At 34.8% G+C, this 25,533-nt stretch overlaps 1 protein-coding gene across 1 annotated transcript in view; it reads right to left on the reverse strand.

Annotated features, from left to right (window-relative positions):
* The window catches only part of LOC129747907 (uncharacterized), a 165,194-nt gene that overhangs the window by 113,521 nt on the left and 26,140 nt on the right, over window positions 1-25,533 (reverse strand). Inside the window, exon 2 of the mRNA XM_055742312.1 lies at window positions 14,814-16,208. The gene's annotated coding sequence lies outside the window, so the exon portion shown is untranslated. The remainder of the gene's footprint in view (window positions 1-14,813; window positions 16,209-25,533) is intronic.

Below are 25,533 nucleotides of genomic sequence, written 5' to 3' on the forward strand. Positions count from 1 at the left end.
ACAGTTTGAGTCTGCTCATGATTTTTATTTAAACGTTGTAAGTCCAATTGGTAAACAAAATGATAAACTTAAATTGATTTTCAAAAAATTTAAAAAGTTGAAAGGTCCGGGGGAAGATGGGATTTTCTATATTCCTATTAGAAAGTTGCCTGAAAGCACTTTAAATTTTTAAGTTAAAATCTTCAATAAATGTTTTTAATTGAATAATTTTCCTCATAAATGGAAAAATTCCAAAGTAACTCCAAATTTGAAACCTGGAAAAGGTGCTTCAGAGCCTTCAGGTTATCGATCAATAAGTTTGCTTCCTTCTTTAAGTTAACTATTTGAGAGAGTTATTTTGAATAGAATGATGATTCACATTAATCAGAATTCTATTTTCCCTGATGAACAATTTGGTTTTCGTCATGGACATTCTACTACACATCAACTTTTTAGTGTAGCTAATATGATTAACACTAGCAAATCTCAAAGTTATTCAACTGGTGTTGCTCTTCTAGATATTGAAAAAGCTTTTGACAGTGTTTGGCACAAAGGTTTAGTAGCTAAATTAACTCGATTTGATTTTCTTGTATATCTCTCCAAAATTAATCAAAATTATTTGGCCAGCCGAACCTTACAAGTAAGCTATCAAAACTCATGCTCTGAAAGGACGCCCATTAGAGCTGGTGTCCCTCAGGGCAGTATACTTGGGCAAATTTTGTACAATATTTTTACTTCTGATCTTCCTGATGTATCAGAAGGAAAAGGTAGAAGATTCCCAAGTAACACTGATTGATTTATAAGACTCTTAAGGCTTCTTATGAAACTTAAACTTGGTCTTGTAGCCGGTTATAAAACCTGAAATGTTGCTTGGGTTATTTGCTGATGATACTTTGCTTTCATCCAAAGGTCGAATTTTACGGGTGGTACGCAGTAGATTGCAACAAAATTTGAATTCCTTTTTGAATTACTTGAAAATGTGGAATATTTCTTCTAACGCTTCCAAAACTCAATTTATTTTATTTCCCTATAAGCCAAGAGCTCAATTTTTGAAACATAATGAAAAACATTCCATAACTTTGAATGGAGTTTAATTAGAATGGTCTGATCACGTGAAGTACTTGGGACTCACACTTGATCGGAATCTTACTTTTAAAAATCACATTGAAGATATTCAATATAAATGTAATAAATACACTAAATCTCTTTATTCTCTCATCAATAGGAAATCCCGACTTTGCCAGAGGAATAAATTACTCATATACAAACAGGTGTTCCGACCAGCGATAATGTATGCAGTTCCGATGTGGTCTAGCTGCTGCGCGACGAGGATCCAGAGGATTCAGAACAAGGTTCTGAAAATGATTTTGAGGCTTCCACCTTGGCACAGCACTGAAGATCTTCATCGGATTGCGGGCATTGAATCGATCGAAGAGATGGCCAACGAAGTCATCTCTAACTTCAGAGGAAAATCGATGCAGTCTTCCATCGCAGAGATTCGTTCTCTTTATAATTTGTTTAATTTTAGGATAGTGTTTAGTTTTAAGTTTAAAATATTTTTGCCATTACAGGATGTTCTCCTACATTAAATATTTGATTGCGCTCAGCAAACTTAAATCCTATAAATACATTTTTATTGTCTGGTTAACTATAGGCCTCTGAACAGTTTATATTAAGCTGAACACCTTGTTTAATGTGATAATGTAATATAAATGTAATGATGAATTCGTAAAAATAAAAGAATATTTAAAAATAATATGGCCTCATTTTTTTGCATTTAAATTTTGCAATAAACATGGCATTAGTCAATTCAATGCTTAATAGCTTTATTATGGTCAGATAAATGACTTATCACTATTAGTCATTTTATATTGACCAATTTATTATGTTTTTATGAGAGCCATATAAATAGACAAAAATTGACGTTTCTCTCACAAGCCCACCAATTACACGCGTAGGCTTAGATCTTTATTACTGAGTTGTTAATCATTAGTCACGCATGAGGACAAATAAGGGAAATAAATAAGGGATTGGTTGTGAATGACCGGTGGAATGAAACCATGAGTTGAACTCGGATTTCGTTGTCTGACGCCATCTTGAAATCCAAGATGGTGGCTTTTGCTAAACTTCAAAATGTTGTAAATGACTAAAATCGCATGAAACCCTACCAAATGGGTATTGGCTGAAAGTGCTATGCTAGAAGAAGTCGAATTTTGCAATCAGACGGCATCTTGAAATCCAAGTTGGCGGTTTTCGCTTAACTCCAAAACGCTGTAAATGACTGAAAATCGCATGAAACAATAGACTGAGTCGATTTGGGGTCATTTTCGAATTTCTCAAACCCTGGGGTCTCAAAAGCTTCGTTTTGGTCCAAAACTCATCCATGATTTTTTGCAGAATTTTTAAGTAACGTTTACATGAGTAAATTTGGACTTTTAGGTTTGTATGGGAAAATTGAATGTTTTGTACTGAAAAGTCAACATCATTTTTGTTTCTTCTGTGCAACCGAGCCAGCTGGTGGTCTTTGTGCCAATTTATAAAATTCCTCAAGGAAATTTTCCGCTGGACAACTTTGTCGAAGACCGTAAATTCGTATCTTATTAGACAAAAAAGTTATTAGCTGTTCAACAGAGGTATGTCTTTTGGCATTGATAAACAATAAATTCAATAGACATCACTGTTGTGTGCCTTGCGAGGTATTGCATGACTACTTTTCAAACCCTACCAAATTTATTTATTTTATTAATTGGCACAAAAACCACCAGCTGGCTCGGTTGCACAGAAGAAACAAAAATGATGTTGACTTTTCAGTACAAAATATTCAATTTTCCCATACAAACCTAAAAGTCCAAATTTACTCATGTAAACGTTACTTAAAAATTCTGCAAAAAATCATGGATGAGTTTTGGACCAAAACGAAGCTTTTGAGACCCGAGGGTTTGAGAAATTCGAAAATGACCCCAAATCGACTCAGTCTAATGAAACAACCACAACATGGTGAAAGGGGTCAACGAATCTTAATAGCTTAAATCAGAGCTGATAAATATCGCTCACTATCGTCCGACCAAGGTGTGTAACTCATGGAGTTTGTTTACCAATAAGCCACAGAAAAGCTGAGTAAAGAATCATAGTAGCGTATGTCAATGTCATCTCTATTACTCTTCTATCACCAACGAAACGATCATAGTAATGGGTGATACGGTCAAAATTTGGACAATATCAACTTGACGTATTTCTTTCAATTTTGCATTTAAAAAACCTGAACACCCCTTATTTTAAAGGTGTGTGTGTGTGTGTGTGTGTGTAGAATGTTGTTCCTATTTTGATTTTGGAATTCACTCTTCAGTTGTCAAAATGCCGTCCAAGGAAGAAGAGCAGCGTATCAATATTTTGCTCGCGCATCGCGAAAATCCGAGCTACTCGCACTCAAAGCTGGCAGAATCGCTAATAGTTGCCAAATCAATCGTTACAAATGTAATTAAAGTGTTTGGGGAACGTTTGTCGACAGCCAGGAAGTCTGGATCGGGGGGAAATCGAAAACCGGAAGCCGCAGAGACGACAAAGAGAGTTGCCGGTAGTTTCAAGCGAAACCCTAACCTCTCTCTCCGAGATGCAGCAAATAAGCTGGGTGTTTCGTCTACAATCGTGCATCGAGCAAAAAAAACGAGCCGGAATATCGACTTACAAGAAGGTAGTGACTCCAAATCACGATGATAAACAAAATACGACGGCCAAAGCGCGATCCCGGAGGCTGTACACGACGATGCTGACGAAGTTTGACTGCGTGGTAATGGACGACGAAACCTACGTCAAAGCCGACTACAGCAGCTTCCGGGACAGGAGTTTTAAACGGCAAAAGGAAGGGGAAAGGTAGCAGATATTTTCAAGCACATGAAACTGTCAAAGTTCGCGAAGAAATATCTGGTTTGGCAAGCCATCTGTACCTGTGGCTTGAAAAGCAGCATTTTCATAGCTCCCGGGACTGTCAACCTAGAAATTTACGTGAAAGAGTGTTTGAATAAACGTCTGCTGCCTTTCCTGAAGAAACACGGTTGTTCCGTACTGTTTTGGCCGGATTTGGCATCTTGCCATTACGGTAAAAAGGCCATGGAGTGGTACGCCGCCAACAACGTGCAGTTGGTTCCCAAAGACAAGAACCCTCCCAACACGCCAGAGCTCCGCCCAATTGAGAAATACTGGGCTATTGTCAAGCGGAACCTAGAAAAGACCAAAAAAACTGCTAAGGACGAGCAGCAGTTCAAGGCAAACTGGCTTTCTGCGGCGAAGAATGTGAACAAGGTGGCTGTACAAAATCTGATGGCAGGGGTTAAGCGTAAGGCCCGGCAATTCGGATTTGGAAAAGCGGAAGCCTAACTGAATATTCTTCCTGAATTTTATACTAATTAAACTTGAAAAAGAAATTTTATTTGATTTTAAAATAAAAGATTTCACCGATTAACACGCGTTTTCCCTTGACTAAATTTTGACCATATCACCCTTTATTCCATATTTTCTGTAGTTTTGTTGCTGACAGAAATTTTTGTTGCATGATATTCAACCGCAATACATATCGTTTGTTTGGCGGGTTTCTTAATTTAGTGGTTTGTTTAGTACAGACCCCATTCGATTTTGGCAACATGCCCGTACATTTTGTGTTGCCAAAATCGAATGGTTTTTTTCCTCAACTTTTTTTTCAGTTATTTTTACAAAATAACTGTTATTATTATCAAACACGTTATTTTTGATCAATTTTCGACCTTTTTCAGTAACTTTTTAATTTTTTTCATCTTGTTTTTGAAACATTTTCCACTTTTCTTGTTGTGTGTATAAGGTTTGTTTTCATTTTTCATATTTGCTGTTTTTTTTCATTCTTCATCATTTTTTAGTTTTTTTTTTTTTGTCATTTTCAGTCTTTTGCTAGAATTTGTTTTTTAACTTTTTTAATTTTTCATCTTTTTGTCATTTTTGAGTACTTTATACATTTTTTAAAAAACTTTTGATTTTATTGTTGCATTTTACCACCATTTCAGAACATAAAAACGTATTTATGGTGTCCGTCTTAATAAAATTGGTCCTGTTATAACGAAAACTAAAAGGTAATGTTGATTCTAAAAACCGTTCGATTTTGGCACATGTGCCAAAATCGGATGTTGCCAAAATCGAATGTTGCCAAAATCGAATGTTGCCAAAAACGAACGGGGTCTGTATTCTCGATCAGTGTCTCGAAATTAAAATGCCTTCTCCTGAAGCGTCTTGATCCCAATTTCCTAAAACTCGCTCTGCACACAGTTATGGAAGTGTGCCCAAAATTCGGAGTTAAGTTTTGTATCAATTGAAACCATTTTTTTCCTGTAGGTTCGTATCGATGAAATACAAATCTCAATCTTCTAATTAACACTTTATTCTTTTTAGCTATGACGGTCAAAAACTACCGTGCGGAAGGAACAAGTTTTTTACTTTCATGATCTTGGTTAAACGGATCCTAGCCAAAAAGAAAGGTTATAAGAAGTTGAAATTAGGTACAACCAGATAAAACTTAATGAAGATCAAGATGAAGCATCTACAATATATAACGAACTCGAAACCAGATAAAACATGACAAAACTTTTTTTTTTATTTAATTAATTTTGTCACAGGTGTACACTCAATTTTGGCACTCTCGAAAAAATGACATTACCATTTTTTTTATTCACCAAGTTACCTGATATATGTAAAAACATTTAAGTAATGCCAACGGTATGTCGTCAACTATTAATTTATCAAACTGATAAAACAATTTTTAAATGAGAAATCCTCGTGACAGCGAGAAGGAAATTTTTAAATAAAAATATGTAAAAACTGGGTGTAGACTCACTTGTGGGAGCCACTGTAAGTCATTCATGGTTCAGCATGTATATCTTATTAGCAACAACTAGTGTTAACTTTTGGGGCAAATAATGAAATTACTTGTTTTATAATAACTGGTAAAAAAAAATTCTAGTATTTGTTTTAATTGAAGAAGCTCTGCCCTTCGTACAGTTACAATCTAAATCACGCATTGGCTCGCAGACAAAACGTGAAAAAATTCTTCATTTGTTCCAAACTTAATTAGAACATCTACCTATTTTTCGACCTAATAACATTAAAAGGGTGAATAATTCAGCCAAACTTGGATATCGCAAAAAAAAAATACGAACCCACCTAGATATTTGTATTATTTGATATTTCTTATATGTTAACATGTTATTAATTTTCTTTTTAAAATTTATGCATGTCATCTCTGCTGGAAGTATCATGTTGATCAGTTGATCCTGTCAAGTATTCATTTGTGACAATCAAATAAAGTTAGCTTTTAGAAAAATGTTTTTCAAATTCACCATTGAAAATATTTTTAAAATTCGATTTTGGGTCCCATCAAGCTTGGACCCGATTGTTGAGATTCGGTTTGCAAAAAATATAACCAACATCTCCTCTGCTGCAGATTGTATACGAGTTGCCACGAAATAAGACAAACGAGCCAACAATGGCGCGCGAACAATTGCCGGATTAGAGGCGCGAAATTGAATTGGATAAATGGACACTTTGAAAGATCTGCCCTCGGTCCGTTCTTTCGGGTCGTTCCGGACAGTCCGAAAGAGTCCGATGGGGGGGATCTTTTAGATTAGACGACTGCACGAGCAGCGCAGCGCAGGAATTTGCCTCAAGGAATGAGAAATGGACCGAACCGACACCATGGTTGCGAGCCGGTCGGACCATAATTGAATCAATTTTTGTGCTCCCGTGTGTGGTGTGGTGTGGTCTCCTCACTCCGCGTCGCCATTCGATTCTGAACACCTCAGTTGGTTTTTTCGTTGCGGGTTTCAAGGAACATGAGCCGATGGAACAATTGAGTATGCTGTTTGGTCGTTCATGCGTCGAGGTGACATCTTTCTCCGGAGTGATGGCCGTGGCGTTGATTCCTAATTCAGCATCTGTCACGCGCTGTTACACATCCACAATAACAACAGCAATGATAGCAGAAAAAATTTGCTCTGGCAGGCGTAGTGAATAATAAAGATCACAAGATACAAATCATCTTCGAGGTCCTGGTGGAGGAGCAGCGACGAAAAAGATTAGAACCCTTTAGGCCCCGGGATCCGTGTAATGGCGAATCGCTCCGGATGATGGTTTGTTTGCCTTAACGATGGATTGAATTGGATTGGATAGATGGAAGGATGGATATTCACACCAATTGGAATCAATTTTACCTGATTGCAATTTATGAGGAGTTATAAATCTTGTGTCACTGACTGGACAGAGGCAGTGGGAAAGCACATCGCTCAAAACAACTGTGCTCATGTTGCTTCTCATAAGATGAGAGGAAATGATTTATTGTTTCTGTAAAATCAATCCTATTATCGTAGATCTGATTGTTCAAATCATATAGGGCTGGAACATAAGATTTTTTATAGCAAAGATCCTCAACATTAAGGTTAACATATAAGAATTTCAATAGTTTTTTGATTTCAAATGATTGAACAAGACGCTCACAAAAGCAACTGTATGAAAACTAAATCGAAACCTGAAAAATAAGCTGTTTCTAATACCGGAGCACACCGGTTTGAAATCAACTTTTATATAATAATTCATCTTTTGGGCTTGTGATATAGTTCTGTTGGCAAGTCAGTTGCCTCCTGAGCCGAGTTCGTGAGTTCGAGCCCAAGAGCCCATCGATCACAATTATACCGGATAAGGTTTTCAATGACTGTCCGCCAACTGCATCGTTGATATACATCAGTCGCGAATGACATAAAGATGTTGAAACGACTATAATCGAAACAAAAACAAAAAAATATCGTCTTTTATCATAAAGATCACTATAATGCAGACAAAAAAAAACTTTTTTTATTAGGTTTAACATCATACAAGTTCCCCTAATGCTTTCAATTAGAGATGTACCGAATATTCGGTCGATCGAATATTCGGCGCCGAATACCGCCAAAAAACCGTTAAGCCGTATATTCGGCTCACCGAATAGTTAAGCTAGGTATTCGGCCGAATAGGACGAATATTTATTTTTTTCAAATTTATACAAAAACAGACTTCTAAAACTTTTCAACTGGTGTTGGATAATTTATAAAATATCCAAAAGTTATGTTGAAAATCCTTCAAATCATCAAAACTTATGGTTTCATTAACACATTTTAGATATATCCGTGTATTTTTCACTGTAGATAGCTTTATACTTTGATTATCGATTATTCCAAATTTTCCAATGGAATCCAATTTCTTTGCGATTAACGTCCTTGAAGCTACAAGTCAGCTGATGTCTTTTTAGCTAATGGTGACGTTTTTAAAATGAAAGTGATTTCTATTTAAAAACCCGATTTAATACACTTATCAGTGGATTGGAGGCTTTCTTACAGAGTGTCAATTATCTTTGGAAATAAATGACACAATAATGGATTCCTTATTTCTGAATTATATATTATAAATCTATAAAAAAGATTATGATTAAAGAAAATCGATAGCAAAAATTACTAAACTCAATATAAAAAAGGTGCCCAGTACGTTTTTTGGAGGATAAACGAACTTATATTCAACGAGTTCATTTATAATCCAAATAATTCAAACTGTTAAAGTTTGAGAGCCACATATCTCGACGCTCGCTAGTGGTCAAGGGGTTAACCTCCTTAACTCTCATGCTAGATGGCGTGGGATCGATTCTCTGCTGTTTTATGAAATTTTTGTCAAATTTTTGATCGCCTTTGTAATTAATTTAGCTATTGCTGGCTACTGCTGCTGAGCAAATGGCTACCTTTTTTGGAGCCGACATAAGCATGATATTTACTATGGAATAGACAAATTTTAAACAATTTTGTTTTTTTTTGGTTTTGAGATAGGTCCTACAGGAAAAAAAATCCAATTTTTTGATACTAAATTCATCAAAATCGTGAAACCTAGAATAGGAGTTAATGTGTTAAGAACGTTTTTATGGAACATACAAATTCCCGGACATCATCGTAACTCGTCGAGCTGAGTCGATTGGTACCTATAAAGTGGGGTCTTGGACCCTTAATTAATGATATCCCCAACTGACCGTTCCCTATGCCTTTCTGTAAGAAAGCCAAAAAGATCTCATACATCTGGTTGGATATAATCGACTTGAAAACATGAGGGACATTAAGATGTCAGAAATAGGAGATTTCTATTCGAAATAGCATTAGAAATAGAAGTATCCTATTGAAAACTCAACTGAATATTTGACCGAATATTCGGCCGAATATTCGTTTGGCCGAATAGTTGAAAAGGTCATTCGGTATTCGGCCGTTTGCCGTATACCACTATTCGGTACATCTCTATTCAATATAGTAAACTATTATCAAAATTTAAAGGAAAAAAGTGGAACATGAAAGCATAGCATTTATGTACTTAAAATCTAAAGCAAAGTTGAATTTAGGTGATAGAAAATCTGAGAAATTACTTATTGAGAAACAGTTCGTAAAACAGCTACCTTTGAAAAATCGTTAAAAATCTTTAAAAACTAGCCCTTCGTATTCTAAGTACCGTAAACTGGAGGAACTTTGATCACCGGAGTAACTTTAATCAACATGAAATTTTTGCAGATAGTCATCATTAACTAAGTTTGATGTTGAAATGTTGAAGACTCACAAACAAACACCTTTCTAATGAAATGATAGCATTTAGAAGCGAATGGGTAGTTTCATATGAAAGTTTAACTTTTTTCCTTTATATAGGTATAGTTTCACAGTTATTTTTATGGTCATTCTATGATAATTTTTTGGATATTAAAAAACGGACATTTCATAAAGCCTGTATAAATCAAAAAACTAAAAACCCTATTAAATGGTTAAGTCTGAATAAATAAAAGAACATAGAATCAGTGGGAGGACTTAGGGAATTGCATGAAGGTAAAGTTTCATATGTTTCGAGGCCAAAAAATTTTGAGAAATGTTTATAATTTTTGCCCCTAAATGTATGCATGATCATTGTCCATCTTTTGAGTATATTTGTTTTTGAAAGAAAACGTTGAAAAATTCAATTGTGTCCAAATAAAAAATTACTGTTAGTGTTGTTTTGAACCTTCTGTGCTAATTGGCATCAAAACATTAATTTTGAAGATGTTGAGATACGTTAGTGATCAAAGTTACCCCGAAACATGAAATCTGGTTTTTTAACAAACATTTAGTTATAGTCACTAACGTCGTTTGAATATTCTGCTATCAATGATCTTGTTTTATATTCCTTACCTCAGTAAGTATTTTAAAATTTTATAGTGTTTCAAAAAAGCAACCCCTTCAAAAATATTGGAAAATGGATTAAAAAAGTGATCAATGTTCCCCCAGTTTACGGTATATCTTAAGATGCGAAAAACTGTCAGCCAGTTTACCCACAAGACCCAATTTTTTTTCACTAAAAAATTAACAGAAGCTTAGTTTTATGATTACAAAAAACTTTTGTTCTATGGTTTGTTCATGGCTGGGAAATTTGTTTTGACAATTTTTTCTAAAATTGCATAAGCACAGGGGCTAAGGTACTTGACTTTCTGTACTTTTTGGATTGTAATTTTTACACACTTCAACCAATTTTTCTTAAATTCGAAACACATTAGCACTGATTTGGAGCTATATTTTTATGAAGTTTTTGTTGAAATGGACCCGCAAATAACTGAGAAATTTCAACTAATATGAAAAGTAAATTTTGTGAATATTTTTCGAACTGTAGTCGTAATTGCCTCTAGAAATTGTCGAAAGCCGATAAGGGGTCTGATTTGTCCCAAAATATTTCCGAATAGTAGCCTTTTTCTAGCCTTTTCATCGTTTTTTTTTTTCATTTTTAAAGCTATAAGTAAAACATTGTTCAGCATTGGTGTTTTTTGTTCAGATTTTCCTCATTTTAACAACCATTTTCAAATACAAAATCAATTAAGATAGATCACAGTCAATCACAGGCATTCAAGCAGAATTAATGTTAAATCAGGCCCTATCGGCTTGAGACTATTTATAGGGGAATAACACTAGCGCAAAATACAGTTTACCGAAAATTATTCAACCAGTAATGAACTGAAATAACACTACAGGTTATTATCAAAATTCGTATGGTGGCTCTTCCATATCATAGATTTTTTGTTTAACTAATAATTTTTCTTATTCAACATCGAAAACTACAAACAAACTAGTGTTCATGTGAAGTTGATTTAGCTGTAAAGAATTTCTCAATTGCTTATTGTTAAATTAATTCAACAGCTGGTAGATTTGGTTATATTTTCCTAGTCTTTATTATACATTCTGATAGTTAGTTCTCAAATCTAACTGATGCTTAACTACACTTCGAATTTTGTTCAGCCAACATTTATTTTTAATTTGTGCATGCAAGTAAGATGTTTTTTTTTGTCTTTATTAGAGAGACTTTCAGTCTTTGGCTGGTTCGTCTATGGTAAGATGTTAATTTGGAGTAGAAAATAGGAACAAATGTAGAAGGATTTTTGCTGTGCTTTTGCGGAAAATATTGACCAACAGGAAAGGTAAATTGATTTATTTTTCATTTTTTTCTTTTTATGAACAGTTAAAAAACGACGAAAAGAAACCCCAATTCAATCAACGTAAGTATGAATATTTTTCGAATATTGACATCATTGTCCTGATTTTAAGGAAAACTTTAAGTTAAATTTAATTCTAAGAGCCATCACATACTTCCCCAGGGAAGTCGAATTTGTTTTGATACCATGAAACTATTCGTCATGGCTGCAGCCTAATGGGTCCTTGGGAATTTTGAATGTCGCGGGTGAAACATCAGCAGCAATCAGAAATTTCTACTTTCAGCCATGGTTGAAACAGCCATCCTATTGGATTTCATCCATTGCTTTAATTGCCATAATCCTTTTCGTGCCTACGGAAAATTTTCTGGTTGGCCTGATTGAATTTTCGGGCCAGAACCAAACAACTATACTTATGTTCTAGTAGATGCGTAACTCTACTGACATATCTATAAATTTTTCTTCGTGTACTTACTATGAACTACAAGCACAGAGAACAGAGTTCGAGCTGGAGCTCAACACGTGTGTTTGAATACCAACCTAAGTTTCAAACCAAATGCGTAAGTGGACTAACATACATAAGATGTCGCTACCGGTACACCTATTTTTGTTTTCATTTTTTCGACACGCTTAGAAATTAATACTCATCGCTTATCTCAAAGAAGGCCAGTGCAATGTATGACAGTAACACAAATTTCGGTGTAATAAATTTTAAAACATCATGATTTTAAAAAAAAATGCAAATCATATTTCAATCACAATTGAACGCTGTCATATGCCCCATATTGTTCAAACAATTTTGGCGCTGAATTGAAAGTTGAATTCCAAGTGTTATAGTATGTGTTGGGATTTTACTATCAGTTAACAGTTTTCTAGAACAGAAAATGTGAACATAAATGTTATAATTGTAAACTATGACTCGATATTCTGGTTGATGTTACCTGAGATCGATATATGAGGACTTGTAACTCAGGGTTAGTGATCAGTAGAATTGATTTAATTTATTTATAAACATGAGTTACAAGATACCATCAACCGGAATACCGACCCATAATTAACAATTTATGTTCACATTCTCTGTTATAGAAAACTATTTAATGACAGACATACTTTAAAACTAGGAATTCATCTTTCAATTCAGCGCCAATATTGATTGAATAATATGGGGCATATGCTGGGACATATGACAGCGATTAAAGGATGATTGAAATATGATTTGCATTTTTTTTTAAATCAAGATGTTCTTAAAATTTATCACACAAAAAGTTGTGTTACTCTCATACATTGCAATGGCTTCATTTGAGATACGCTATGAGTATTAATTTCTAAGCGTGTCGAAAAAATGGAAAAATATGTGTACTGGTAGCGACATCTTATGGATGTTAGTCCACTTACGAATTTGGTTTGAAACTTAGGTGGGTATTCTCACACACGATTTCAACAAATTTTTGTTCGGGGCCCGATGTCTGTTCTCTGTGCTACAAGGTACTACTACTAAATCAAGGTTTTTAGAAACACATAGACGTTTCTAAAAACCTTGATTTAAGCCTACTTGAAATTTTATGCGTGTAGTTATGTATGTTGCTAAGGAGTGCATTTTGCTTTGTTTTCTCTTGATGGGAAAAAAATGACCCGATTGATCAAATATAACACTGATTTGACAATAAGGGGTAAAATTTTAAATTTTTGATATTTTCAAAAAAAAAATTTAAAATTTTTTCTCATTCCAAAAATGTAAAAGTGTATGAAAAGTGAAAAAAGGAAAGTAATTTTAACATGTTTTTGTAGTAAGTTTTAGTAAGGTTAATGTTTTAAAGATTTTCTCAGAGTAGTAGGCGATGATTGTTTGACATCGCACGCGTTTTTTTCGTTTCGTCTGCCAAAATTTTTATTTTTATTATATCGTGGCGACTAAATTCAAGTTGAGACTACCAGAAAACTGAATAAGCACTGGTAACCTGGGTGTTATAATTTAGGGAACGAAAGTGCGTTGTAGAACAGCAACAGTTATTCGCCGGAAAAGGAGAAATGTTTGCCTGTGATGGCTCTCGATAGCCTGACGTTGCAGACGTAATTGAAAATATAGTAAATTATTAATCTTTTATTACTTAGGAAGAGAAGGTGTCGTTTTGAAGGTTTTTAACTTAAAATTAATTATCAGAAACAGTGTTTAGTGATGATGATAAAAGCAGAATATAATAACCGGATGGTCTTAATACATAAGATTGAACAACTGAATGCAGAATGCCCACAACGAGGAATTGCAGAGGGCGAAACCTACGCTTTTTTCAGACTTAATAATGTGATTCCTGTACCTATCAACGAAATTGATGAGCCCGTTCTATACAAGTAGATTATAAGTATAAGATTTTCTAAGTTTTTTTTAAATATATTTTTAGCGCATCTTTCATGCAAAATAAATGTGAGGGGTCACTACGAGGGTAGATAAAAACAAAACCTTTCGAGTCCTAAACAAACCTCGAAAGGTTCTTTGTTCTGCTAATAGTTTCCGATGACATAGTTTCTCACATCGTGCGATAGCTTTCAAAGTTTTGTATACTCTTAAAAAAAATTAAGGTAAATCGAGCTATAGAAGAACAAATTTCCAAATTTGTCGATGCTGTTAAAAACTTTACCCAGTATGACGGATTGGCTCAATGATATCCCCTACAAACTTCAAATTGCTTTTATTATCCTATACCAACACTGTTGGTGTAAACATATTTTTTTTACAATTTCCAAATTTTTTTAAATGAAAATTTTTATAATTTAGTTGCCAGTCTGGGCTAAAGGGCTTAAAAATTCAAATCAAAGATCTACCTTTTAAATATTGTTCCCATATGCTAGTATATGATTGTTTTGCATTATTATTTCAGCAAGTAGAATTTTTGTAGTACATTATTACCCCTAAATGTATGCTTTTTCTTTAAAAACATATTTGACAGAAAAAATGTTTTATTTAATCCAAACAAAACCAAGAATTACTGCAATTGGTGCTTTATGCGCTATGACATAAAGTTTGTTGAAACTTACTTCTTTTTCTTAGTAGGATGAAAATCGTATGTTTTTGTAAATTTAAAAATAACTGATGAAACCAATAATTTTTCTGACTAGGTCAACTTGATATCCCATCAACCTTAAAATTGTTGATGTGGAAGCGGTATGAAATGAATATCTGTGGACATTGAGTGTTTAGAAGCCATTGAAATGTTGCTTGATGATGCAAAATTAGAAAAATAACTTTTTCAAAACAAGTCTGTTTTTTTTTTAAATAAGAAGTACTGATGATTAAGTAATCAATAAAAAAAGATGAACTTACCCCACAACAAGTGGAAGCACAGCATCCTTCATCCTTGAAAGGTTTGATCGTTTGCGTAATCCTGATCCGGTCTGCTCCGGTCTTCTCCGAAACTTTGTTAGTTGGTATCCTTTTTTCCGGTGTTCTCGATCTTATTTGAACGGATTCCCTTCTCTGTTTGATTTTTTTTCGAACACGAATTTTCAACAAATTTATTTCACAACTAGTACTCTTCTTAAGAAAAACCTTTCCGTTTTCGTTTATCTTCTTCCCTTCACCGATTAATTTTTGCTAGCGCGAGATTAAAACACTACACACGTTTAGAAACTTTACTGAGGTTTATTTCCATTGATTGACTTTCACATTACTGCCGAAAATCACTGTTTCAGATGTTTTTGTTTTTTCAATTCTCTCGGCTTTGGGTTAGTATTCGATAGCTACTTTGCTGTGGTTGTTTATGCATATGTTATTGGTTGGCTAAGTAGGAGAGTAAGATTATTATGTTTCACTAGAGAAAGTGTGTAGAAATAAATAATCAAAACACGAATGCAACCGAACCTCCTGAACGGGTTTTTTTTTTGTTTTGCTACTTGATTTAGGTATTCTTCTTCACTTCTTTGTTTGTTTTTCTTCTTCTACCAAGGTGTTGGTGTTGGCACTTTAAAATCGGATTCAATTGAAACTATTTGGTTGTTGTTATTTCTTCTTTTTTTACGGTTACGCTAGAAAATACACTTGAAATTCTAATCAATTTGGATTTACTGGAAACAATTCTCAACAATTGGGGATATGGAACACGCACTGTTTATGATTCATTTTATATTTCCTAGCAGAAAGAACTATTCACATCAGGCAGCGGCTTGAAACTACACACTAATGGAAGAGTAGTGGTTTAACTTTTTTTCCTTTTTTTTTCTTCGTCAATAGAGAGGATGGGTGTAGTCAGTAGATAGTTTAGTATCAAAATTTGTTGCTGTGGAAAGCGGAAGCAGAAGAATTTGGGTTTAACGTTAGAGGGAGAGCTGGAAATTAACCAACGCCCGTCGATTGCTCCAGCCACGGTGTTTCGATCACACTGAGCACTCACTGTTTCCGGATTTCAACCCTTCTAGGAGTTTCAAGAGTCCACCTCGAGGATCACGACGATCGGTTCATCGATCAACCACTGTCAAGAGCTGATCACCGGAACCTGACGAGTGACTAGTGATGACACTCGCGAGGACACTGTCGTCGTTGATGATCGCCGGTGCAAAAGTCGTTGCTCCATTTCTGGTGGATCATGGTAGAAAGTGCGATGCTAGCCGTCGCCAAAGTAGATACACGATCATAAGAACCGCACGACGAAATCCTGCATCAGTTTAAGGTGAGAAGAAGGGTTCAAATAGGAACGCCTCTAGTAGTTAGAAACAATGGATCCTGAAAAGAAAACGATATATTGAAAGGTGTATTGTAGAATATTTTTAAATTTTCCGAAGAAGGTGTCCTTTCACATGGATCAATCCATCAATAATATTTTGAATAACACAATCCCCCGAAAAACTAACCTATTGTTAGCCCAATTTCAAATCAAAACATACTAGAAAAAAAGGAAAGGAGTCCTTGAACTACTTTTGCGGCATTTTTCGAAAAGGGTGTGTACTCAATACGTAAACCGTACCCAATATAATCATTAGTCATCGATTCAAGGATTGTTGACGGACTCCAAAACCTGCCGTCACTAACAACAAACATTCCTATCAGAACTTGTTCAAAAAGGGACACACAAAAAACATAAACTCGCCATTGTTCGCTTCCAGCCGAAAAAAGGGATGTGTCCTCATTTTTTTTCTTCATTGTTGTACACTCTCTTTGCTGTTCTTGTTCTAAATCCATACACTTTAAACTCTAAACCAACAACTTTCTAGAGTGCAAAAAATGTACGTGAGAAAAAAGAAACAAAAGAAAACCTCGTCCCACTTTCGACATCGTCTGTCAGTGTGTTCTTTCTGTTGCTGGTTGACTGCATGATAGAGCAGTACTGAGCAGAAAGCAGAATTCCTCGGCCCTGTCGAGAGCAACGTGGAGGAATTGTCGGGAAAACCAAAACGGAAAAATCGACGTGGAAGACATCCTCCGAAGGACGACAGGAAACCAAGAATCCTCCCCACAAGAACAACATCAGAAGCAGCAGCAGAAACAGAGCCGAAAAAAAAAATCGTAGAATGGTTGGTTCTTCAGGAGGGATAGATGCAAAAAGGTACCCATTGCAAGTGTTTGTGCTTGTAAGTGTGGGGGTGGGAAGGCGAAATGTTCCTGCGAATCCGCATTCTACGCGTTGTTGATGATATTATTGTCTTTGTTGTTGACTCCACTGCTTAGTGCTCCATTCCATGGGAAATCGGCCGAGGAGATCCTTGAATCCTGGCTGACAGCATTCCTACCTTCATCCGATGGAAATCTTGTCATTGAAAGTCAACGTGAGTTTTTGACACGCACACACACATATAAACTTATACGAACATGCATACAGCATTCTACAACAGACTCCTACACTTCCGATTATCTTGCTGGGAGAAAGAGAGCTGGAGAGACGTTATGTACGCGACATAATGTTGAGAGCTGCTGTGGAAGTCGGAAAAACCAAAACAACCATGAAAAAAGGTAAGGGTTGCCAGAAAATAAAGCATTCGGTACTTCACTATCTACAACCATGAATCGATTGAAAAGTACAATGTGATAATTATAATATTGAAATTTGAGTAAATGGTGGCTCCAGAGAGTTATGTTTATTCAAATCCATTTAACATATGTACGTATCTACTGTTCATGGTTGATTGATCAATCCTTAAAAATTATCATACTTTTAGCGATTGTTAACAAAAAAATATTATTCATATGAAATTATGAAATAATGGTTGGATATTTCCTTTAACTTTCTACCCACAAACATAAGCAAATTTAAGACAATTCGGGAAAATCCATCGCTGTTTGTCAAGAGTCTAGGGAAAAATGAATAGGCATTTATTATTAAACATCCTATAGCAATTAAAATTTTCCATCAAACACGGTACGATGACGCGGAATAATGAAAAATCTTACTCGAGAACTACGAGATCTAATGATTTTGTCGTTGAGATAAGCTGGTGAACGATTTTGTGCAAAAAAAAATACTATTACATTTATGCAATAACAATAAAGTTTCAAATTTAAATAAGGTTGATCGATGTAGGAAGGAATTTGATTTTTTTTAAACATGTATAACAAGGTGATAAAATGACAAAATGCTAGAGCTCAATCAACTCAATTAATTTTTTTTAAATTTTCACACAAACTAAAGCAGGGATCACTCAAAATCTGGACGTACTACTGTTTATTATACCATAGCTTTCCTAGTTGACGGATCTCGAATATTTTGACAGTGCTTTGTTCGGAAGTTTCTTTTATAAGTGTTTGTTTTGTTTAAAAAAAGTAACACGTGATGGAAGCCGCGAGACGAAAATTAATTTTGGACACCCACGTCGAAAACCAGAAGGGGTCGGGTTCAAAATCGCGAAATCGTTAAAATTGGCCAAAGCGACCGTCTGCAGCGTTCTTAATCGATCGAAAACTGCATTTGAAGGTGTTGAGAACGATCAAGGCAAACCCAGGGCAGTCGGACTATGACATCGCCAAGGAATTCAATGCCGACCGATGCATCGTGAAAAGGATTCGTCTGCGCGAAGGAATACGATCTTATCGGGCCAGTAAGCAACCAACGAAAAACCCTGGTTTTTGTGCAAAACATGGCCATGGACTCCGAACTGTACAAGGAAAAGTGCCTGAAAAACGTTTTTTCCGTACATTAGATCTCACTAAGGGCCAGTAAAGCTTTCGCCAGATTTGGCAAGCTGCCACTACAGCAAAGAGGTACTACAGTGGTATCGAGACAACGGGGTGGATTTTGTCGAAAAGGACATCAACCAATCCAACTGCCATCAATTCCACTCTATCGAAAAAACTTTGGGCAATTGTCAAGCAGAAGATGAAGAAGAATGGTGGAACGACTCGGGATGCAACAGAGATGAAGAGATTGTGGAACAAAATAGCCGCTGAGGTCAGCGTGTCCAAACTATGATGAGTGGTGCTCGACAAAAAGTTCGAAATTTCATCAAAACAACATCGGAATATTTTTTTCATTTTTGCTTTAAAGTGCAATAAAAATCCTACATTTTGAGTACAAAAATTTTTTATTTCGTTTACAAAACTCCTAGATAGACACTTTTTAATGCGTCCAGATTTTTAGATGATCCATGCTTTAGTTCAACTATCATTCAGCAACTATCATTGAGCAATATAAGATAGAGAAATTGAAGATTTACCCACCAAATTAGCTACAACTTAGTCAATTTAAATTTTATTCTACTCAAAACTTGGTTAAATCATGTGGTAAGGTCGCTTTCAAAAACGACACGACACAAAAGACGACTTCATTGTTTTTGTAGAGTTTTTTTTAACAGAAAATATCAAAATCAAATAATTTGCTTACTGTTTTTTTCGAATAAATTCACTTTTACAAAAAAAAAAACAGGCGATTCCATTCTATTATGACTTTTTCTTTATGGGCAATTCCAGAAAATTCCAAATCAATATTCAAAGTTATGTTTAAACAATAATTTCTAACTGCTGCTTCCTGTAGTGAGCTTTTAAAAAAAAGCTGCTATGTAGTTTTTTGTTACATAGACTGAAAAATAAAATTACTTTTTCATTCGATTTCTGTCGAAACATTTATGATCAATAAACATTTTTATCAATCTGTTTCTATTATTGACGTCAAAAAACTACTTCTTCATTTATACTGTTTTTGCTGTCTTTACTGGCACAGGGGCAAACTTTTCTTAATCTATATATATAAAAAGCAATTTCTGTATGTTTGTTTGTTTTTTTGTCCTCTATAGACTCTGCCGTCTTAAGAGCTAGAGAGCTGAAATTTGGCATAGATGCTCAATAGGACCAGGAATGATGAAAAATGTTTTCAGATTTTCGGATGACCCCTTCTGAAGGGGGTCGTCCATACAAGACAAATATTGTTTTCGCGATATTGACGTTACTTTTTTGTCGGATCGTGTTGAAAATTTGCACATGAATGTTTTGAAAGACGGGCAATTGATTTCAGGTGTCGAGGTGTGTGTAAGGGGTCAACCAAAGGAGTCGTCCATATTAACTGTTCGCTGTTTTAGCGATATTGACGTTATTGTACATCGTAGTCAGCTAAAAATTGGTACACGATAGTTTTGAGTGACGTGCAATCGATTTGAGGTATCAAATTTAGTGTAAGGGGCCGGCAAAAGGGGTCGTCCATATCAACTTTCCAATATCTTAGTGATATTGGCGTTTTTATACATCGGATTTGGATGGAAATTTGCACATAGGAGTTATTAGGGACAAACAATTGATTTCACATATCCAAATTAAAAACGGGGGTCGGCCAAGGGGGTTGTTCATATTAACTATTCACTGTTACTGCGATATTGTCGTTATTATACATCGGATTCAGATGAAAATTGGTACACGAGAGTTTTTAAGGACGAGCAATGGTTTTCAGGTATTCAATTCAGCGTAAAGAGCCGGCAAAGGGGGTCGTCCATATTCACCTTTCAGTACTTTTGCAATATCGTTGTTATTTGACATCGGATTGTAATGAAAATTTGCACATGGTAGTTTTCGGGGACGGGCAATCGAATTCAGATGTCAAATGTTTTGCCAGGGGTCGATGAAAGGGGTCGTCCGTATTAATATTTTTTTTACTGTTTTTAGCAATATTGACGTTATTATGCAATGGATTGCTTTTGAAAATTTTAACACGGAAATTTTGAAGGAAGGGCAATCAATTTCAGATTGTATAAGAGGCCACCGAAAGGGGTTTAAGTTTTTGGCAATAATAGTGTTGTTATGCAACGATCGAGTCAAAATTTATACACGGCGATTTTTTTTGGCACCGTCAATTGATTCCTGATTTCAAATTTAGTAGCAGTTGAGAGAAAAAGTAATCGTCCAATATTTTTGTAATTATTACTTAACAATGAATTCGGAAGTGCATCTGGAAAATTTTCGGCAATTGACTTTCATACAAACTGTTCATGACATATTCCAAGTTCAAAACGAAACGGAGTTCGTATGGGATTAGCTAGTAAACAAATAAAATCGTCATACGGGACGACATATGACTGCTACACTCACCCTCATGCTCATCGCTAACAATGGCAACTTCTAAGGGGTGCAACCACCCAATGAGGCACAAAAAAAGATGACGAACAATCACGCACAGTATTCCAGAACTCGTTTTTCAAAAAGTAAAAAGGTAAACAAAGCCTACGTCACTTGCCAGGATGTTTATATATCTTAGGCGAGAATCGTAAACAGCAGCTGGCAATGAATTTTTTCTCCATGGTGGTTTGTTTGAAAATGCAACTGACGTCACGAATTGTCATGGTAACAATGTTTTCAAAAATAACTTTTACTAATTCTTAGCACGGGATTTTCATCGCTACCTGGTATATGTATACAGGTTGGGTGGAACCGCCTGCTTGAGTGTCAAAACTCGGGCAAAACGGGTGGTCTTCCAAATGGATACGTCAATAGGTGATGGAAGCGGTGCCGAATTTGGGTGATGGTTTTCCACTAGTGCAAGTGAGATGCAGCTAAAATTTCACCCAACTTTTGACAGATCTTACGGGTTTTTCTTAAAGAGAGAAAGAATAACTTTTCGCTTCCATCGCCTATGACAGCAGTGAGGACAAAACTCGTGGAGAACTAGATTGCCTCTGCTCATAAACGAAAACGCTAATAGGTGATGGAAGCGGTGCCGAATTTGGGTGATGGTTTTCCACTAGTGCAAGTGAGATGCAGCTAAAATTTCACCCAACTTTTGACAGATCTTACGGGTTTTTCTTAAGGAGAGAAAGAATAACTTTTCGCTTCCATCGCCTATTGTCACCGACAAAAAAAGAGTAACAAACCAAACAATAGGGAGAAGGAATCGCAAAGTTATTCTTTCTCTCTTTAAAAAAAAACGCTAAGAGCAAGTTCACTGGTGTTGGGAAAAAGTGGTAGAAATGTTGACAATTGTATCACATTTTGAAAATTTTACTATGCAAAAATGTTTTCAAGATCTTTGGGCGTTGTATTTTTTAACAGCACTATTTCTATTTCAGCCGTATGTGATAGTAATATTGCTATTTTTGCATCACAGCATGTGAAAATAGAACACGTGTTGTCAACAAACTTGAAGGCCTCAGATCTTGGAAATGTTTTTGCATGGTAAAGTTTTCAAAATGTGCTAAAAGGGTTGAAATTTCTACTTTTTTCCCAACACGAGTGAACTCCCTCTAAGATCTGTAAAAAGTTAGGTGAAATATTCCGAATATATTTGTGCCAGTGCAACAAATACTTTGTAGATTTTCGGTGTGGTTTGTTATAAATTTTTGAAATTTGGTTCAATATGACAAGTCCGGTGACTTCACAGGATCCAGGAAGGAAGTGGAAAGACCTAAGCTACGGTTCCATAGTTGTTAGCATTATTCTAAAAACACGGGCTGAGCAAACAAACATTTTCAGCTGCATTACGGTTCCTGAATGCAGTTATTCCCCCCTGAAAAGCTTTATGATATTTAAATGCATACTGTTTGCGTTTACTTTCTTTTCAAGCACGAGTTCATTGAATCAATTTTAAATTAAAATTAAATATGCCTCAATTTATAATCCATAGGGACATAAAAATTCAAACTTATCCATGACGAGCATACGGAATATTCAAAGTTCTGAAAAAAAATATGTCAAACATTGTTCTATTCATTCCATTCAAATTTGAGTATAGTTGTATCACAAACATAATAGCTGTAGGTTAAGATTACGATATTTTCATAAAAAAAAACTTTGAAACTCTACGAGCGCTTTTATCATTATAACTAACTAAACATGGAGTAGAAAATAATTGATATAATATTCGTTTAAAAGTTTTTCTTATTGCCAGAAAAAAAAGAAACTCAAATTTTGTCGTAATATAAAAATACACAAAACATCGCTTCAAAACCTTTTATAGACATAAACCAAAATGAATTTGATTTTTTTGAATCATTATAATATTGAAATTTTTTGATCATTATAATAAAAAATTAACATAAAACAAAGGCTTCGTCGACCATGCTTCGTAAATCTTAAAATTCATAAAGCCAAATCAGCCTCAACCTTAACAGATGTGACTCATGAAAAGAACAAAGAGCAATTTACTGTTATTTTCAATATTACTATCTTTTTCCCCTTAAATTTGAAATAAATCGTGATCAAATTAAAAAGGAACGGGCTCGTCTTAACAAAAGCAGCAACAGAGGAAGCACCATGACTGTTTAACACTGGTTCTTATAGGATGCTGTATAAGACCGCTGCAAAAATGACCCGCTGCAAAAATGATTTTTCAATGTCTGAATATGGAAGTATGGAGTATGGAAGAAGAAATTTTTGCGTATTAAATCATCCAGAAAACTCAAATAATCTTCAAATGAAGTTGGTCTTTAAAGATTGATTTTTTCTATTCTTAAGCTACATTTTTCGGGAACATGAGAAGAAGCTAATTCTTTCACGAAAAAAGTTATAACCATTTCAAAATAAAAATTATGAATTATATGAAAAGTTATAATTATAATTAAAATGGCAGGTTTTGCAGGTTTCACAAACTTCAAGAATTGTTTTTGTCAAGGTCACAAAAATCAACAAATTCATTGGCTAAATAAAGCAGTTTTTTGCGATTTTAGATTTTCGTCGTACGGTTAAACAGATCTATAATGAGCAGTCAAAAACGCTAAAATTAAAGAAAAATATTTTGACATATAAATATATTTTAACATCGAATATCTTTTCTGGAGTTAAGTTAGGTTTTAGGTCTGTTTACATGAAATGTACAGCAAGAATCAAGAAATATTTAAAATCCAAAGATACATTTTAGAACTTTCAGTACATCTCTGGCGATTTTTGAATGAAAAATTTTGCTATCCCAGACATAACTAAAACTCGTTGCGCTTATTCAGGACTGAATGAATCGCTCCCAAAACTTTTATTGCTATTTGTGGCAATAAAAACAACATCAAAAAAGTGATTGGAGGTGTAAAAATGTACAAATTTGTAATTTTCATACAAAGCTTGCAGCGGTAGACTGAGTCGATTTGGGGTTAATTTTTAATTTCTCAAACCCTGGGGTCTTTAAAGCTTCGTTTTGGTTTCAACACTCATCAATGATTTTTTGCAGTATTTTCAAGTAACGTTTACATAAGTAAATTTGGACTATTAGGTTTCCCAAGTAACCAAAAGTTCCATAGAACGGTCTCTTAGAAGCTTACTCAGCCCTATTTTAGGGCTGTATAGCCTTCTTCTCAGCTTAAAATTTAAGTTCTTCTCGATACTTTAAAATTTCATAATCAAAGCTGAGTAGAAGGCTATTCAGCCATTCCATGAGACTTTGAATAAAATGGTTTTTTTTTCAAAAAGTATTGCAGGTGTTTACTTTACCCACTCTCCCATTGAAATTCTATTCATTTCATTTTTATTATACCTACTATTCCCGTTACTCTTAATGAATTTTATACTTACTTGAACAATTTTCATGAAGATTTGAACCTGGACCTTTTTGGTGAAAACTAAACATGCTACCTCTGTACCATAGCCAATACTTAGATTGATGTTATCTAAAACTTCTATTCAAAGTTAACTCAGGTTTATCACCTTTTCCGAGTAGGCTTAGTATTTAAAATGTAAACATTTGCATCCATCAAATAATGCATCATTTATTTTCAAAGCGGACTCGCATGGTTCTTGATAAAACGTAAGTTTTTAAATGTTTGATTTTGCATTTTGTGAAATGTGTGCCTTACTTTTTTGTTTCAAGTTCTAGTTTAAAAAAGAAGAACCAATGATGAAGTGCTGCGAGATCACTTTCAAGTTGAAATTTTCTACAACAGCAAATGGAAAGCCAAATTGAGCTAGTGAATTAGTATGGTTTGTTTTATTTGTTCTGTGCCACTAACGATAATTTTTTAAATTTTAGACTCTTGTTGGATGAAATAAAAAACAAAGTTCTTCAAAATGGGCCTGAAAAAAAAATCAGAAATCGCATAGTTTTCAGTTTTTCTCATTTGAGGGCTTCTCTCGGTACCAACCAGTGGAGAACTTGCTTTAGGCCGCTCCGCTTCTTCTGTTGAAGCTGCTCGTCCATGAAGAAAATTAAGGAAAATGAGGAAGCATAGCAATGTAAATGAGAAAATATGATTCGGTGTGAATATATACGATCATTGAAAACAATTTCAAAACAAAATTTTAATAAAAAATTGTTTTTTTGTTTTTTTGGCTCAAAAACTAAACTATGGATTATTAATGTTTCAAAAGTATAGAATTTGTGGAAAGCTGGTGCAGAAACTTATTTTGGATTTAGTAAAGTATTCCCTTAGTATCATTTACTTATGAACCTGGACTTTTCCATTCCAATGTTCTTTTCCTAACATCATTTTTGTTCCAATCGCCGACGAAGACAGTTAAACAAACCATTTTTTTTTGTAAATAATTGTAAATTGCATTGAAGTTCTTAAGAAGTTCCTCATGAAACCAAAACGTTCGTAACAAGTTCTGCATGGAACCGAAAAGTTCGTAAGAAGTTCGTAACGAAGCACGATAGTCCAAATTGAATCCTCGTTTTTAAAGGTACTTGGAACGCACAAAAATGATCTATGCTACTTTTTTA

The sequence above is a fragment of the Uranotaenia lowii genome, chromosome 1 (assembly GCF_029784155.1).
Source record: "Uranotaenia lowii strain MFRU-FL chromosome 1, ASM2978415v1, whole genome shotgun sequence".
NCBI lineage: Eukaryota > Metazoa > Arthropoda > Insecta > Diptera > Culicidae > Uranotaenia > Uranotaenia lowii.